We start from the raw sequence: 18,694 nt of genomic DNA on the forward strand, positions 1-18,694 counted from the left end.
CGTTGGGGTTGTTGGTTTTTGCATTCTCTTTATTCAAGAGTATTTACGCACTGTCTGCGTATCACGCGCCTCCGTCGTTTGAGGCCCTTTATTTTGTATTGTCCTTTTTCCTGACTAGCAAAGTCTGTTTGGACTAAGCTTCTGTGTCCTGCGCCTGACTCCACCACCGCTTAGACATCAGCACCTCTGACAGAATTACACACCATTATGGAGTCAGCAGGAGCAGCGGCGGCACCCGAGTCGCTGGAAGATCGAGTCAGCGGTCAAGACGCCAGGATCCAGCAACTTGGATCCGCCCTGCATGAGGTGATCAACACTCTGCGCCGATGGGAGAGCGGAGGAGTGCCCACACCTTCTCCAACCTTACCACCACCATCGGTCAGTCCTCCCATCCCAGCTCCGGAATCCAGTGGGATTCGCCTCTCGCTCCCGAGGGCGTATGATGGCACCGCAGCCGGGTGTCAGGGGTTCCTCCTGCAGGTGGAACTCTACCTGGCCACCATACACCCGGCGCCCTCGGGATACGAGAGCGTTTCCGCCCTCATCTCCTGTCTATCCGGCAAGGCGTTGGAATGGGCTAACGCCGAATGGAGGGGGATAGACGCCGCCACCATCACCTACGCGGAGTTCTCCCGCCACTTCAGGGCAGTGTTCGATCATCCACCTGAGGGGAAAGCGGCGGGGGAGCGTCTATTCTACCTCCGACAGGGGAAGAGGAGCGCACAGGAGTTCGCCCTGGAATTCCGGACTCTAGCGGCGGATGCGGGGTGGAATGAGAGGGCCCTCATCGACCACTATCGATGCAGTCTACGGGAGGACGTTCGTCAAGAGCTGGCCTGCAGGGACACCAACCTATCGTTCGACCAGTTGGTGGACATGTCCATCCATCTCGATACCCTGCTGGCCACCCGCGGACGTCCCGAGTTGGGGCCGTCCATTCCATCCTCCAGCACCTCCGAGCCGAGCCCAATGGAGCTCGGGGGTGCTGGCGCTAGAGAGAGGAGGAGAGGGAGCCCGAGGGCGGCCGTCCCCTGCACCAACTGTGGCCGTGGAGGGCACACTGCGGCTAGGTGCTGGGGAGGGTCTCCAGGGGGACGGGACAACAGGTCACGCACTGGGGAGTCATTTCAGGTGAGTAGGCGCCCCACTTACCCAGAGCTCTCTGTTGTTCACTTATGTATACCTGTAAGATTTCCTCAGGTTGCACCTCATTCCCAGCATAAGGCGCTAGTCGATTCAGGCGCAGCTGGGAATTTTATTGATCGGAATTTTTGTGTAAGGTTAGGGATATACCTCCTGCCTGTTGATGCTCCCTTCCTTGTCCATGCACTAGATAGCCGCCTGTTGGGATTGGGGTTGATTAGAGAGGTCACAGCACCACTAAAGATGAGTACGCAGGGGGGTCATGAGGAGACTATTCAGTTATATCTGATCGACTCTCCTGCGTATCCTGTGGTGCTGGGGCTTCCCTGGTTAATCACACATGATCCCTCCATTTCGTGGCAACAGAGGGCTCTCAAGGAGTGGTCTGCCCAGTGTGTAGGGCGATGTCTAGGTGTTTCCGTGGGGGCGACCTCGGTGGAGAGTCCGAACCAAGTGCCCGGATTGCACATTCCCCCTGAGTATGAGGATTTAGCACTCGTGTTCAGCAAAACGAGGGCGACGCGATTGCCGCCTCATAGACAGGGGGATTGTGCGATAGACCTCCAGACAGGAGCAGCGCTTCCGCGGAGCCATGTGTATCCTCTGTCTCAAGAGGAGAAGGTGGCTATGGAGACATACATAGCCGAGTCTCTGAGACAGGGATACATACGGCCCTCCACTTCCCCTGCGTCCTCAAGTTTCTTTTTTGTGAAGAAGAAGGATGGAGGGTTGCGCTGTCACGATTTAACTAGATATGAACCCAAATGCAGACAACTACACCGAGCCAGAGAAGGTTTAACAGGTTTATTTACAAAAGTTCAATTTGTCCAGGTTTCCAATAATAGGGGAAGAGCAAGTCCAGGTTAACAGGGAGGGTAACAGATCCAGGTTCAGAGCAGGAGTGGTACCGTAACGTCCTAGTGTCCGTGGTGAGTCCAAAAGGAAGGTCCGGTAGTGGTAAGCAGGATGGTGATGGCAGGAGTGAAGCGGAGGCAGGAGTCAGGTTCCAATAATCTGTGGCACAGGAGAAAAGTAACTAGAACAGGCCAAAAACACAAAGGGCGAAAACAAGCAGGTTGAGTCAACAGCGAAACTAACATGGTAGTCTTGACTATGATCTGACGATGAGTGGCAAGTTTGACCGGGTCTTAAAGGCTGAGGTGATTATGGTGAATGAGCTGCAGCTGGAACCCTGACTCCCGCACACCAGACTTCACTCCTGCAATCAAGGACAGACAGAGGGGAGGGAGAGAGCAGAGAGAGAGCTACCTAGCAGCAGTAGGCCTAACAGTACCCCCCCCTCTACGGACGCCACCTGGCGGCCGACAGGGTTTATCGGGATGTAACCTATGAAATTCATGGACCAGAGCAGGATCCACAATGAAGCTCCTGGGCACCCAGGAACGTTCCTCAGGACCATAACCCTCCCAATCCACCAGGTACTGGAAACCACGACCCCGGCGGCGAACATCCAGAAGTCGCCGGACAGTGTAGACAGGACCCCCACCCACGATCCTGGGCGGAGGAGGGGGACGAGAGGGCGGGCACAGAGGGCTAACAGACACAGGCTTAATCTGTGAAACATGAAAAGTGGAATGAACCCGTAGGGAGGCAGGAAGCTGTAGCTTAACTGCGCAGGGGTTAACAATAGACAGTATCTTGAACGGTCCTATAAAACGCGGCGCCATCTTCTTAGACTCCACTTTCAATGGAAGATCACGTGACTTAAGCCATACCTCTTGACCAGGAGAGTAACCGGGAGCCTGTGACCGGTGACGGTTGGCTTGCCTCTGCATGTATGACGAAGCTCGGGACAGAGCTACCCTGGCCTTCCTCCAGACCTTGAAGCAGCGGCGCATGTGGGACTGCACCGAGGGTACCGCCAGTTCCCTCTCTTGAGAAGGGAACAGGGGAGGTTGATAACCCAGAGCACACAGAAAGGGAGACAAACCAGAGGGAAGCGTTAGTCAAGGTGTTATGAGCATATTCCACCCAGGGGAGCATGGAGCTCCATGACCCAGGGTTAGACCCTGTGACACAGCGGAGAGCGGTCTCCATCTCCTGGTTCGCTCTCTCGGCTTGCCCGTTGGTCTGGGGATGATATCCCGAGGACAGGCTGGATGTGATGCCCAAAGCTTTACAGAACGCCTTCCATACCTGGGAGACAAACTGGGGACCCCTGTCAGAGACAATATCAGAGGGTAAACCATGAGAGCGGAACACATGTTCAACCAAAATATCAGCCGTCTCTCTGGCCGTGGGCAGTTTAGGTAGAGCCAAAAAATGAGCGAACTTAGAAAAAGCGATCAATCACAGTAAAAATGACAGTCTTTCCGGACGAGGGGGAAGTCCAGTGACAAAATCCATGGCAATGTGCGACCAGGGCCGGCTGGGTATTGGCAGAGGTCGTAGATGACCAGCGCTGGCCTGGGTGGAGTTTTTACTTCGTGCACATACCGTACAAGCAGCAATGAAGGCTCGAGTGTCCGCCTCCATCCTGGGCCACCAGAACTTCCGTCGCACAAAGTCAAGGGTCCGCGTAACTCCAGGGTGACAGGTAAGGGGAGACGAGTGAGCCCACTGAAGTACCTGGGAGCGAACAGCCTCAGGGACAAACAACCCGGTTAGGAGGACCCCTCCCAGGGTCAGCTTGATGATGTTGAGCCTGTCTAACAATCCCTCGATGTCACATGTGATGGCCGCAATACTGCAGGTAGGAGGCAAGATGGGTTCAGGGTTACTACCAGTATCGACAGCCGAATGAACACGAGACAGGGCATCAGGCTTGACGTTGCGTGACCCAGGACGGTAAGACAGAGAAAAATTGAATCTCCCAAAAAATAGTGCCCACCTGGCTTGACGGGGGTTGAGCTGCTTCGCTGACTGGATGTATGCCAGATTCTTATGATCCATCCAAACGATGAAGGGTTGTTCCGCCCCCTCCAACCAATGCCGCCACTCCTCGAGAGCCAGCTTAATGGCGAGCAGTTCACGATTGCCAACATCATAATTCCTATCTGCCTGAGAAAGTTTCCTTGAAAGAAAAGCACAGGGATGCAGTTTGTTATCTTCAGGAGAACGTTGTGACAACACCGCACCTACCCCAGTGTCGGATGCATCCACCTCTACGACAAACTGGCGGTCGGGGTCCGGCTGCATCAGAATGGGAGCCGAGGCGAAGCGATGTTTCAGTTCTTCGAACGCTGATTCGGCCCCTTCATTCCAAGCGAACGGTCGTGAGATGGAGGTGAGAGCGGTGAGTGGCGCCGCAATGCGGCTGTAGTCCTTGATGAACCTCCTGTAGAAGTTCGCAAACCCCAGGAATCGTTGAAGTTGTTTGCGGGTGGAGGGGCTGGCCAGTCCGTGACAGCAGAGATCTTAGCTGGGTCCATCCGCAACTCCCCTGAGCTATTATGTAACCCCCAAAAGAGGTCTCAGACACATGAAACTCACATTTCTCCATCTTCACAAATAGCTTGTTCTCCAACAACCTTTGCAACACCTGGCGCACATGCAGTTCATGTTCCTGGGAGGACTCAGAGAAAATCAGGATATCATCCAGATAGACAAAAACAAAACGATTCAACATGTCCCGAAGGACATCGTTCACTAGTGCCTGAAAAACAGCAGGGGCATTAGACAACCCAAAAGGCATGACCAGATACTCAAAATGTCCCAAGGGTGTGTTGAAGGCAGTCTTCCATTCATCACCTTTATGAATGCGCACCAGGTGATACGCATTTCGTAGATCCAGTTAAGGTAAAGATAGTTGCACCATGTAGGAGGGGAAAAGCAGAATTAATTAAAGGCAGAGAATATTTGTTCTTAATGGTGATGTTGTTAAGTCCACGGAAATCAATACAGGGTCTAAGGGTCTTATCCTTCTTTCCAACAAAAAAGAATCCTGCTCCTACAGGTGACGAGGAAGGACGAATAATACCTGCCGCCAAGGAGTCCCGAATGTAGTTCTCCATAGCCTCCGTCTCCGGGCGGGAGAGATTGTACAGGCGACTGCTGGGGAGAGGGGCTCCTGGCTGGAGGTCAATGGCGCAGTCGTAAGGCCGGTGAGGAGGAAGAGAAGTAGCTCTGTGTTTGCAGAAAACGGATGCCAGGTCATGATACACGTCAGGGACAGCAGAGAGATCCATGGACTCCAGTGGAGGTTGAGGCACAGTGCTGGCAGGGGTCTGAGCAGAACACAAACAATTCACATGACAAAATGTGCTCCATGAAACAATTCTACCGGTCACCCAATCAATGTGTGGATTGTGTCTTATGAGCCAGGGGATACCAAGGACCAGGGGGGTCTGTGGGCAGTCAATGATGTGAAACTGAATGTTCTCCTGATGATTACCCGACACTCTGAGACAAACAGGCACAGTCTGATGAGTAATACGGGTCAACAATTGTCCATTTAGACCCTTAGCCTGCAGCGGATGGTCCATAGGTACAGTCTCTAAATCCATTTGTTGAGCCAACTCTCGATCCAAAAAGCTTTCATCGGCACCAGAGTCAACCAGCGCACTAACAGGGAAAACCTGGGACTGCCACTGGAGGGATGCCTGGAGCAGAATGCGGGGAGAAGAGGAAGAATCCGCTGCTCGGCTCACCAAAACTTCTCCCATTAATGATGAGCCGGCCCTTTTCCCGGACGAACTGGGCAGGAAGGAACGAAATGACCAGCTTCTCCACAATACAGGCAGACCCGAGCCTGAATACGACGTGCCCGCTCCTCTGAGGACAACCGTGCACGACCCACCTCCATGGCTTCGGATTCAGTGCTCCTAGTATCGACTCGGGAAGACTCGGCCCTCTCCTTAGGGAAGAGGCGGGGAGGAGTTGGTTGACGACAGACAGGTTGCTTGGAACTACCACTCCTCTCCCGGCGGCGCTCCCGAATCCGATTATCCAACCTGATGGTGAGTGAAATAAGATTATCCAGCGTAGGCGATTCATCATATGACACCAATTCATCCTTCAAGGTCTCAGCCAAAGCATTAATGAACACTCCTTGTAATGCCTCGTCATTCCAACCACTCACTGCCGCTAAAGTTCGAAACTCCACTGCCATCTCCGCCACACTGCGAGACCCCTGCCGAAGAGACAACAAACGTTTAGCAGCCTCCTTGCCCCGTACGGGGTGGTCGAAAACCTTCCTCATCTCAGTGGTGAAGTCAACGTAAACGTTGCAAATGACCGACTGGCTCTCCCAGACCGCGGATCCCCAGGAACGAGCGGAACCGCTAGTAGAGTTGATAAGGTAGGCAATATGGGCTCTTTCGGAGGCGTAGGTGAGGGGCTGTTGTTCAAACACCAACGAGCACTGAGTCAAAAAATCACCACAGGTTCCCATGTTCCCGTCATAGCGCTCTGGAGCAGGAACCAAAGGCTCTCTGATCTGGGCTGGAGGGGCAAGAAAAACAGGCGGAGCAGGAGAAGGAGCAGTTTGTATGCCATGCACGAGGGGTGCATTATTAACTTGAGTAGTAAGGGCAGACACTTGATTGGTGAGTAATTGAACCTGATTAAGCAGCACCTGACTGTTCTCAGAAATAGTCTTAAACAAGGTATCATGTTGGCCAAGTAAAATGCCCTGATTGGCTATGGCAGTCCGAATCTGAGTGCACTCTGGGGTGGTATCCGAGCTACTGTCTGCTGGGTTCATGTTGGTCGGATCATACTGTCACGATTTAACTAGATATGAACCCAAATGCAGACAACTACACCGAGCCAGAGAAGGTTTAACAGGTTTATTTACAAAAGTTCAATTTGTCCAGGTTTCCAATAATAGGGGAAGAGCAAGTCCAGGTTAACAGGGAGGGTAACAGATCCAGGTTCAGAGCAGGAGTGGTACCGTAACGTCCTAGTGTCCGTGGTGAGTCCAAAAGGAAGGTCCGGTAGTGGTAAGCAGGATGGTGGTGGCAGGAGTGAAGCGGAGGCAGGAGTCAGGTTCCAATAATCTGTAGCACAGGAGAAAAGTAACTAGAACAGGCCAAAAACACAAAGGGCGAAAACAAGCAGGTTGAGTCAACAGCGAAACTAACATGGTAGTCTTGACTATGATCTGACGATGAGTGGCAAGTTTGACCGGGTCTTAAAGGCTGAGGTGATTATGGTGAATGAGCTGCAGCTGGAACCCTGACTCCCGCACACCAGACTTCACTCCTGCAATCAAGGACAGACAGAGGGGAGGGAGAGAGCAGAGAGAGAGCTACCTAGCAGCAGTAGGCCTAACATGCGCCCGTGTATTGATTACCGTAGTCTCAATCAGATCACTGTGAAATACAGTTATCCACTCCCTCTGATTGCGAGTATGACGGAATCATTACACGGAGCGCGTTTCTTCACAAAACTGGATCTCAGGAGCGCCTGCAACTTGGTGCGCATTAGGGAGGGAGATGAATGGAAGACAGCATTTAGTACCACCTCGGGTCATTATGAGTATCTCGTCATGCCATACGGGTTAATGAATGCTCCTTCAGTCTTCCAATCCTTTGTGGACGAGATCTTCCGGGACATGCATGGGCAAGGTGTGGTAGTGTACATTGACGACATTCTAGTGTACTCTTCTACACGAGCCGAGCATGTAGCCCTGGTGCGCCGAGTGTTGAGTAGGCTGTTGGAGCACGACTTGTATGTCAAGGCAGAGAAATGTCTGTTTTTCCAGGAGTCTGTCTCCTTTTTGGGTTATCGGTTGTCCGCGTCAGGGGTGAAGATGGAGGTTGACCGTGTGTCAGCCGTGCGTAATTGGCAAACCCCAACCACGGTTAAAGAGGTGCAGCAGTTTTTGGGTTTTGCCAATTACTACCGGAGGTTTATCCGGGACAGGTGGCAGCTCCCATAACTTCCCTGCTGAAGGGGGGCCCGGTGCGTTTGCAGTGGTCAGCTGAGGCGGACAGGGCATTTGGTAAACTGAAGGACCTGTTCACTTCGGCTCCGGTGCTGGCGCATCCGGACCCCGCTTTACCATTCCAGGTAGAGGTGGACGCGTCAGAGGCCGGTATTGGGGCCGTACTGTCGCAACGGTCCGGCACGCCACCTAAACTCCGCCCCTGTGCTTTTTATTCCAAGAAGCTCAGCCCAGCGGAGCAAAATGATGACGTAGGGGACAGGGAGCTGTTAGCCGTGGTTCAAGCCCTAAAGGTGTGGAGGCATTGGCTTGAGGGGGCTCAACACCCTTTTCTCATTTTGACTGACCACCGTAACCTGGAGTACATCCGGGCAGCTAGGAGATTGAACCCTCGTCAGGCTCGGTGGAACATGTTTCTAACCCGGTTCATATTAAAAATAACGTACATCCCTGGTTCCCAGAACGGTAAGGCAGACACCCTGTCCCGGCGGTATGACACAGAGGAGAGGTCCATTGAGCCCACTCCCATACTGCCGGAGTCTTGTCTGGTGGCACCGGTGGTGTGGGAGGTCGATGCGGAAATCGAGCGGGCGTCGTGTACCGACCCTAGTCCCCCAGAGTGTCCTGTGGGTCGGACATACGTTCCGCTCGAGGTTCGTGATCGTCTGATTTATTGGGCTCATACGTCCCCCTCCTCTGGACATCCAGGTATTGGCCGGACAGTGCACTGCCTTAGTGCTAAGTACTGGTGGCCAACGTTAGCTAGGGATGTGAGGGTTTATGTCTCCTCCTGCTCGGTGTGCGCCCAGTGTAAGGCGCCTAGACACCTGCCCAGGGGGAAGTTACAACCCCTGCCCGTTCCACAACGGCCATGGTCTCACCTCTCGGTGGACTTCGTTACAGACCTTCCCCCCTCTCAGGGGAATACTACTATACTGGTCGTTGTGGATCGGTTCTCTAAGGCCTGCCGTCTCCTCCCAATGCCGGGTCTCCCTACTGCCCTACAGACCGCTGAGGCACTGTTCACCCACGTCTTTCGGTACTACGGGGTGCCCGAGGATATAGTGTCTGATCGAGGTCCCCCGTTCACCTCCAGATTCTGGAGGGCGTTCATGGAACGCTTGGGGGTCTCAGTGAGCCTTACCTCGGGGTACCACCCAGAGAGCAATGGGCAGGTAGAAAGAGTGAACCAGGATGTGGGTAGGTTTCTGAGATCTTATTGCCAGGGCCGGCCGGAGGAGTGGGCGAGGTATATCCCCTGGGCAGAGATGGCACAGAACTCTCTCCGCCACTCCTCCACCAACCTAACCCCTTTCCAGTGTGTGTTAGGGTATCAGCCGGTTCTGGCACCATGGCATCAGAGCCAGATCGAGGCTCCTGCGGTGGATGAGTGGGTGCGGCGCTCGGAGGAGACGTGGAACGCTGCACACGTCCATCAGCAGCGGGCCATCCGTCGTCAAAAGGCAAGCGCCGATCTCCACCACAGTGAGGGTCCAGTGTACGCACCTGGAGATCGAGTCTGGTTCTCGACTCGAAACCTGCCCCTCCGCCTGCCCTGCCGGAAGCTGGGTCGGCGGTTTGTGAGGCCATTTAAAGTCCTGAGGAGATTGAACGAGGTGTGTTACAGGTTACAACTGCCTATTGATTATCACATTAACCCCTCGTTCCATGTGTCTCTTCTCAGGCCGGTGGTAGCTGGTCCACTCCAGGACTGTGAGATAAGAGAGACTCCTCCGACCCCACTGGACATCGAGGGGGCTCCGGCGTACACAGTTCGGTCCATCTTGGATTCGAGACGTCGGATGGGGGGTCTCCAATATCTCGTGGAGTGGGAGGGGTACGGCCCGGAGGAACGGTGCTGGGTGCCTAGGAGGGACATCTTAGATCCATCCCTCCTGACTGAGTTCCACCGTGGTCATCCCACGCGCCCTGCTCCGCGTCCTCCTGGTCGTCCCCGAGGCCGGGGTCGGCGCACGGCTGGAGCCGCGCGTCAAGGGGGGGGGGGTACTGTCACGAATTCTGCCGAGGCTGCTCCTCCTCCTTGCTCGGGCAGGCTTCGGCGTTCGTCGTCCCCCGGAGTACTAGCTGCCACCGTTGAATGTTATCGATGTTTGTTTGGTTTTGTCTTCTTTGTACACCTGTTTCCATTTAGTGTTCATTATGTCTCCTATAAGTTTCTCGTTTTGTTTGTAGTTTTTTGTGTGTAATTGTACGCCTGTCCGTTGGGGTTGTTGGTTTTTGCATTCTCTTTATTCAAGAGTATTTACGCACTGTCTGCGTATCACGCGCCTCCGTTGTTTGAGGCCCTTTATTTTGTATTGTCCTTTTTCCTGACTAGTAAAGTCTGTTTGGACTAAGCTTCTGTGTCCTGCGCCTGACTCCACCACCACTTAGACATCAGCACCTCTGACAGTCATTAAAACTCGTTTTTCAACCACTCCACACATTTCTTGTTAACAAACTATCGTTTTGGCAAGTCGGTTAGGACATCTACTTTGTGCATTACACAAGTAATTTTTCCAACAATTGTTTCCAGACAGATTATTTCACTTACAATTCAAGCCAAAGAACACCATCCCAACCGTGAAGCACGGGGGTGGCAGCATCATGCTGTGGGGGTGCTTTGCTGCAGGAGGGACTGGTGCACTTCACAAAATAGATGGCATCATGAGGAAGGAAAATTATGTGGATATATTGAAGCAACATCTCAAGACATCAGTCAGGAAGTTAAAGCTTGGTCGCAAATGGGTCTTCCAAGTGGACAATGACCCCAAGCATATTTCCAAAGTTGTGGCAAAATGGCTTAAGGACAACAAAGTCTAGGTATTGGAGTGGCCATCACAAAGCCCTGACCTCAATCCTATAGAAAATGTGTGGGCAGAACTGAAAAAGCGTGTGCGAGCAAGGAGGCCTACAAACCTGACTCAGTTACACCAGCTCTGTCAGGAAGAATTGGCCAAAATTCACCCAACTTATTGTGGGAAGCTTGTGGAAGGCTACCCGAAACGTTTGACCCAAGTTAAACAATTTAAAGGCAATGCTACCAAATACTAATTGAGTGTATGTAAACTTCTGACACACTGGGAATGTGATTAAAGAAATAAAAGCTGAAATAAATCATTCTCTCTACTATTATTCTGACATTTCACATTCTTAAAATAAAGTGGTGATCCTAACTCACCTAAAACAGGGAATTTTTACTTGGATTAAATGTCAGGAATTGTGAAAAACTGAGTTATATGTATTTGGCTAAGGTGTATGTAAACTTCCGATTTCAACTGTATATGGAAAGAGCAATGACAGAGCGGCATGGACTAAGATACAGTAGAATATTATAGAATAGGGTATATACATATGAGATGAGTAGTGCAAGATATGTAAACATTATTCAAGTGACTAGTGTTCCATTTCTTAAAGTGGCCAGTGATTTCAATAGGCAGCAGCAGCCTCTAATGTGCTAGTGATGGCTATTTAACAGTCTGATGGCCTTGAGATAGAAGCTGTTTTTCATTCTCTCGGTCCCAGCTTTGATGCACCTGTACTGACCTCGCCTTCTGGATGATAGCGGGGTGAACAGGCAGTGGCTCGGGTGGTTGACGTCCTTGATTATCTTTTTGGCCTTCCTGTGACATCAGGTGCTGTAGGTGTCTTGGAGGGCAGGTAGTTTGCCCCCGGTAATGCGTTCGGCAGACCGCACCACCCTCTGGAGAGCCCTGCGGTTGCGGTACCAGGCGGTGATACAGCCCAACAGGATGCTCTCAATTGTGCATCTGTAAAAGTTTGTGAGGGTTTCAAGTGCTAAGCCAAATTTCTTCAGCCTCCTGAGGTTGAAGAGGCTCTGTTGCGCCTTCTTCACCACACTGTCTGCGTGGGTGGACCATTTCAGTTTGTCAGTGATGTGTACACCAAGGATGTTTGCGTTAGAAACCACCCAATCCGTTTATAATAAACAATCTCATTCTTTCAACATAACATTAGCGACGATGTCTTGCATAAAGATGTCTTGTATAAAGTCCGAGGCGCTGCGTGCTAATGGTTAGTTCGGATGTCTGTAAATAAATGGGTTGGTTGATTCTCCTGAGGGATTGGATAACGCAGCAGCTGTGCTCCAGATGATTTGATTACTTCCAGCCGTGATTAGACTGTGCCAAGCAGCAGTCCCGTGTGGTCAGGATTGAAATCTAAACCCAACCCAAGGAGAAATGTGATGTTCTAGTTTCCTTAAATCTCACAAATCATCCATTTGGAAGATAGCGACTATATGACGCCAAATTATCCTATTTACACTTTGTAGTACATTTTGCCACTAGAATAATTGTTTCTGACTCATATCGATGGGTCGTTTACATCCAGAGAAGTTGGTTTTTTGGGTTCCCGTCCCCTTTAATGGCACAGGTAGTGTGATTGCATACCAGCAAGTGCTTCTGATTGAAACCCTGGTCTGCAGTCTGCTGCCCTCCTAGTGTCTAATGAACACAACACTGATTCTGATCCAACAAATCGCATACAACATTATTAAGATGATTGGGATATTAAAGTTGACTGTTATTATGACAGTTGGACAGAGGTCCCTTGGCACATGCCTCTGTCCGTGGGATAAAATGCAAGACTATAAAGCAGAGGCTCCTATCATCAGGTCTTCAGTCATCCCAGATATAACGGCTGCCATAGAGGTCAAGGCCATCAGGTCTTCAGTCATCCCAGATATAACGGCTGCCATAGAGGTCAAGGCCATCAGGTCTTCAGTCATCCCAGATATAACGGCTGCCATAGAGGTCAAGGCCATCAGGTCTTCAGTCATCCCAGATATAACGGCTGCCATAGAGGTCAAGGCCATCAGGTCTTCAGTCATCCCAGATATAACGGCTGCCATAGAGGTCAAGGCCATCAGGTCTTCAGTCATCCCAGATATAACGGCTGCCATAGAGGTCAAGGCCATCAGGTCTTCAGTCATCCCAGATATAACGGCTGCCATAGAGGTCAAGGCCATCAGGTCTTCAGTCATCCCAGATATAACGGCTGCCATAGAGGTCAAGGCCATCAGGTCTTCAGTCATCCCAGATATAACGGCTGCCATAGAGGTCAAGGCCATCAGGTCTTCAGTCATCCCAGATATAACGGCTGCCATAGAGGTCAAGGCCATCAGGTTTTCAGTCATCCCAGATATAACAGCTGCCATAGAGGTCAAGGCCATCAGGTCTTCAGTCATCCCAGATATAACGGCTGCCATAGAGGTCAAGGCCATCAGGTCTTCAGTCATCCCAGATATAACGGCTGCCATAGAGGTCAAGGCCATCAGGTCTTCAGTCATCCCAGATATAACGGCTGCCATAGAGGTCAAGGCCATCAGGTCTTCAGTCATCCCAGATATAACGGCTGCCATAGAGGTCAAGGCTATCAGGTCTTCAGTCATCCCAGATATAACAGCTGCCATAGAGGTCAAGGCCATCAGGTCTTCAGTCATCCCAGATATAACGGCTGCCATAGAGGTCAAGGCCATCAGGTCTTCAGTCATCCCAGATATAACGGCTGCCATAGAGGTCAAGGCCATCAGGTCTTCAGTCATCCCAGATATAACGGCTGCCATAGAGGTCAAGGCCATCAGGTTTTCAGTCATCCCAGATATAACAGCTGCCATAGAGGTCAAGGCCATCAGGTCTTCAGTCATCCCAGATATAACGGCTGCCATAGAGGTCAAGGCCATCAGGTCTTCAGTCATCCCAGATATAACGGCTGCCATAGAGGTCAAGGCCATCAGGTCTTCAGTCATCCCAGATATAACGGCTGCCATAGAGGTCAAGGCCATCAGGTCTTCAGTCATCCCAGATATAACGGCTGCCATAGAGGTCAAGGCTATCAGGTCTTCAGTCATCCCAGATATAACGGCTGCCATAGAGGTCAAGGCCATCAGGTCTTCAGTCATCCCAGATATAACGGCTGCCATAGAGGTCAAGGCCATCAGGTCTTCAGTCATCCCAGATATAACGGCTGCCATAGAGGTCAAGGCCATCAGGTCTTCAGTCATCCCAGATATAACGGCTGCCATAGAGGTCAAGGCCATCAGGTCTTCAGTCATCCCAGATATAACGGCTGCCATAGAGGTCAAGGCCATCAGGTCTTCAGTCATCCCAGATATAACGGCTGCCATAGAGGTCAAGGCCATCAGGTCTTCAGTCATCCCAGATATAACGGCTGCCATAGAGGTCAAGGCCATCAGGTTTTCAGTCATCCCAGATATAACGGCTGCCATAGAGGTCAAGGCTATCACCACAGCAGCAGTTAAACTGGACAACCTTCTGTTCAACACCTTCTATTCAACTCATTCACAGGCAGACAGTAACACTTTCCATTTTCCCCATGATTTACAGTGCCTTCAGAAAGTATTCAGACCCCTTGACCTTTTCCACATTTTGTTACGTTACAGCCTTATTCTATTGAATAAATTGAATAAATTAATTAATTATTTTCCTCATCAATCTACAAACAATACTCCTTAACGACAAAGCGAAAACAGTTTTTTAGAAATGTTTGCAAATGCATTAAAAATAAAATACAGAAATACCTTATTTACATAAGTATTCAGACCCTTTGCTGTGAGACTCGAAATTGAGCTCAGGTGCATCCTGTTTATATTGATCATCCTTGAGATGTTTCTACAACTCGATTGGAGTGCAACTGTGGTAAATTCAATTGATTGGACATGATTTGGAAAGGCACACACCTGTCTATATAAGGTCCCACAGTTGACAGTGCATGCCAGAGCAAAAACTAAGCCATGAGGTTGAAGGAATTGTCCGTAGAGCTCCGAGACAGGATTGTGTCGAGGCACAGATCTGGTGAAGGGTACCAAAAAATGTCTGCAGCATTGAAGGTCCCTAAGAACACAGTGGCCTCCATCCCTCTGAAATAGAATAGGTTTGGAACCACCAAGACTCTTCCTAGAGCTGGCCGCCCGGCCAAACTGAGCAATCGGGGGAGAAGACCTTGGTCAGGTAGGTGAACAAGAACTCGATGGTCACTCTGACAGAGCTCCAGAGCTCCAGAGCTCTTCTGTGGAGATGGGAGAACCTTCCAGAAGGACAACCATCTCTGCAGCACTCCACCAATCAGGGCCCTCATCCCCGTCATTCGCAGTAGAAAGAAAAGGAGATATCGTGGAAGGAGATCGGGGTGCCTGGTAAAGAGCCGGAGACGAGTGGCTAATCTGCCTTTGCCAATCACTTGGTAGTAAAGTGGACGAACTACAAGCACGTATATCCTACAAAGGATGACGTCGTCCTCACAGTGACTGTATGTACATACCCCAACCAGAAGCCATGGATTACAGGCAACATCTGCACTGAGCTAAAGGGTAGAGCTTCCGCTTTCAAGGAGCGGGACTCTAACCCGGAAGCTTATAAGAAATCCTGCTATGCCCTCCGACGAACCATCAAACAGGCAAAGAGTCAATACAGGACTAAGATCGAATCGTACTACGCCGGCTCCGACGCTCGTCGGATGTGGCAGGGCTTGCAAACTATTACAGACTACAAAGGGAAGCACAGCCGCGAGCTGCCCAGTGACACGAGCCTACCAGACAAGCTAAACCATTTCTATGCTCGCTTCGAGGCAAGCAACACTGAAACATGCATGAGAGCATCATCTGTTCCGGATGACTATGTGATCATGCTCTCCGTAGCCAATGTGAGTAAGACTTTTAAACAGGTCAACATTCACAAGGCCACAGGGCCAGACGGACTACCAGGACGTGTACTCCGAGCATGCGCAGACCAACTGGCAAGTGTCTTCACTGACATTTTCAACCTCTCCCTGTCTGAGTCTGTAATACCAACATGTTTCAAGCAGACCACCATTGTCCCTGTGCCCAAGAGCACTAAGGTAACCTGCCAAAATGACTACCTACCTGTAGCACTCACGTCTGTAGCCATGAAGTGCTTTGAAAGGCTGGACATGGCTCACATCAACACCATTATCCCAGAAACCCTAGATCCACTCCAATTTGCATACCGCCCCAGCAGATCCACAGATGATGCAATCTCTATTGCGCTCCACACTGCCCTTTCACACCTGGACAAAAGGAACACCTATGTGAGAATGCTATTCATTGACTACAGCTCAGCGTTCAACACCATAGTGCCCTCAAAGCTCATAACTAAGCTAAGGACCCTGGGACTAAACACCTCCCTCTGCAACTGGATCCTGGACTTCCTGACGGGCCGCCCCCAGGTGGTAAGGGTAGCTAACAACACATCCGCCACGCTGGTCCTCAACACGATGGCCCCTCAGGGGTGTGTGCTCAGTCCCCTCCTGTACTCCCTGTTCACTCATGACTTTATGGCCAGGAACGACTCCAACACCATCATTAAGTTTGCCGATGACACAGTGGTAGGAATGATCACCGACACCGACAACAGCCTATAGGGATGAGGTCAGCTTGTAGCGTCATACCCAAGAAGACTCGAGGCTGTAATCGCTGCCAAAGGTGCTTCAACAAACTGCTGAGTAAAGGGTCTGAATACTTATGTAAATGTAATATTTTAGTTTGTATTTATATATACATTTGCAAAAATGTCTAAAAACCTGTTTTTGCTTTGTCATTATGGGGTATTGTGTGTAGATTGATGAGGGAAAAAACAATTTAATCCATTTTAGAATAAGGCTGTAACGTAACAAAATGTGGAAAAAGTCAAGGGGTCTGAGTCAAGGGGTCTGAATAACTCAGTTCAGTCAATAACAGTTCAGTATAATGTTCAACATTGTTTAACATTTATTATTATAACCACATATTTGAAAGTCTTAAAATAAAGTTGTCAAATAAGAAGCAGGTATTTGACTGGTCCATTTAATGACCATATCAGGGATATGTCTGTTTCGTATATGTTCATATCCTCTGGTGCACGGCTCAAATGGCAGCATATCTGCCACCAAGCAATAAAGCAGTGCTGTGTGGAAGCTGGATGTATTTCTGGCACACTCGTTTCAGAACATGGCCATATTGAGCTGGTAAATGATCTGTTGCTTGTTGATCTGTTGCTAACTCTAGCAGGAAATGTGACTACTACTTGTAACTCTATGTATGCTTCTTAGTATGTTTATCTGAAGATCTGTAAAACCCAATAGCTTCCCATTATTTTTTTTTTTTTACATTTAAGTCATTTAGCAGACGCTCTTATCCAGAGCGACTTACAGTTAGTGAGTGCATACATTTTTCATACTGGCCCCCCGTGGGAATCAAACCCACAACCCTGGCGTTGCAAGCGCCATGCTCTACCAACTGAGCTACAGAAGGGCCTATCCTTGTAAATGTATTAGATTAATATTAAATGTAACCCCTCCATTGAATTCACTCTGCATGCTGAAAAGTGAAGACCTCATTACCTGTACAGGCCAGCACATTATTTTGACCTTTTTAGTCGACCACAAGGTTCTCACATTGCTGACATTGGCCTCAGTAATAGATTTACAGCTTGGTAGATTAGTGGAACCATGCCACGCCATGTGACATTTCACATCCAGATTTAGATTTTTACTGTGTGTGACATTTTAATGGATTGAATCATGTTACAAATCCTCATGTCAGCCAAGGCATTGGGTTGTCTCAGGCAATCTCCCGGCTGTGGTGAGGAACGGGTTGTTACACAAATTAGAGTACGTTTTGGGTATGCAACTCGGTCAATAAAACGATTCATTTCACCTCATTTAACCTCATTTCTCAAGAAGTTAAATGAAATATAAACTATAGTTAGTAAGTACCGATAAAGTGTCAGTAAAGCCACAGGTTTGATCATTACAGGGTTGATGTTTTCATCCTAAATCAGCCATGAATCCCCTTCTGACAGTTGGAATGGAAAACCTGTTCTGTGCAACAGGGAGGGGAAATTGATTGCAAGCTTCACATTTTTTTCAAAGATTGTTAATACATTTCTAGCCTATCTATCTATGGGTAACAGGGTTGACATGTTATGCTCAAAGCGCTCATTTTCCCACCACAAAACACCAGAAAATGGCCCAAAAGATTGAACCAGCTCACCTGTTTTTTACTATTAGATGTTCAATGTTTCTTTTGAAATAATCATTTAAAAAGGAACATTTTCAACATATTAAAATGAGACTTCAGTTCACGTAACAGGGTTGACCTTAAAATGAGGTACAAACATCAATTCATTACTAATTATATGAAATAAATACTAATCTTCAGAAAATGACTTAACATAACTAGGGCTTTACAATGATGGTGAAAACTTGAAGAAATGTTGGGGTTAAATGGGTTCAAATCTTCCTTGAAGTCGGACAAACATGACAGCTACTTTGCGAGCACAGACAGTCGTTTAAAGCACCCTTAAAATGTATTGGATTAAGAGTTACTGTCTGATCCTCAGAAGGTCCTGCCAAAATACGTGAAATATTTACTATGACAGTTTTAATGCTTAATGACATTTGGCAGTTAACAGATGTCTGCCCCCCCTGCATGGTGCAAATGCCCTCTCAACCCACAAACACGCCAAGTAGATGGCGTCTGTATAATAACAGTGGTATCGGTGCCAGAATTAGGCTGTGTGGAAATGGTGCTAGATGTACCAAACAATGAACCTTGGCTGCAGTGAATACAAGAGCACATTTCAAGAAATGAAAAGGCCTTGATGGGGTCCATCCAGATGGTCAGCCCAGCCTCCTGCTCAACTAGTGCATCCAGCATCTCCC

Source organism: Coregonus clupeaformis, chromosome 16 (genome assembly GCF_020615455.1).
Source record: "Coregonus clupeaformis isolate EN_2021a chromosome 16, ASM2061545v1, whole genome shotgun sequence".
Taxonomy (NCBI): domain Eukaryota; kingdom Metazoa; phylum Chordata; class Actinopteri; order Salmoniformes; family Salmonidae; genus Coregonus; species Coregonus clupeaformis.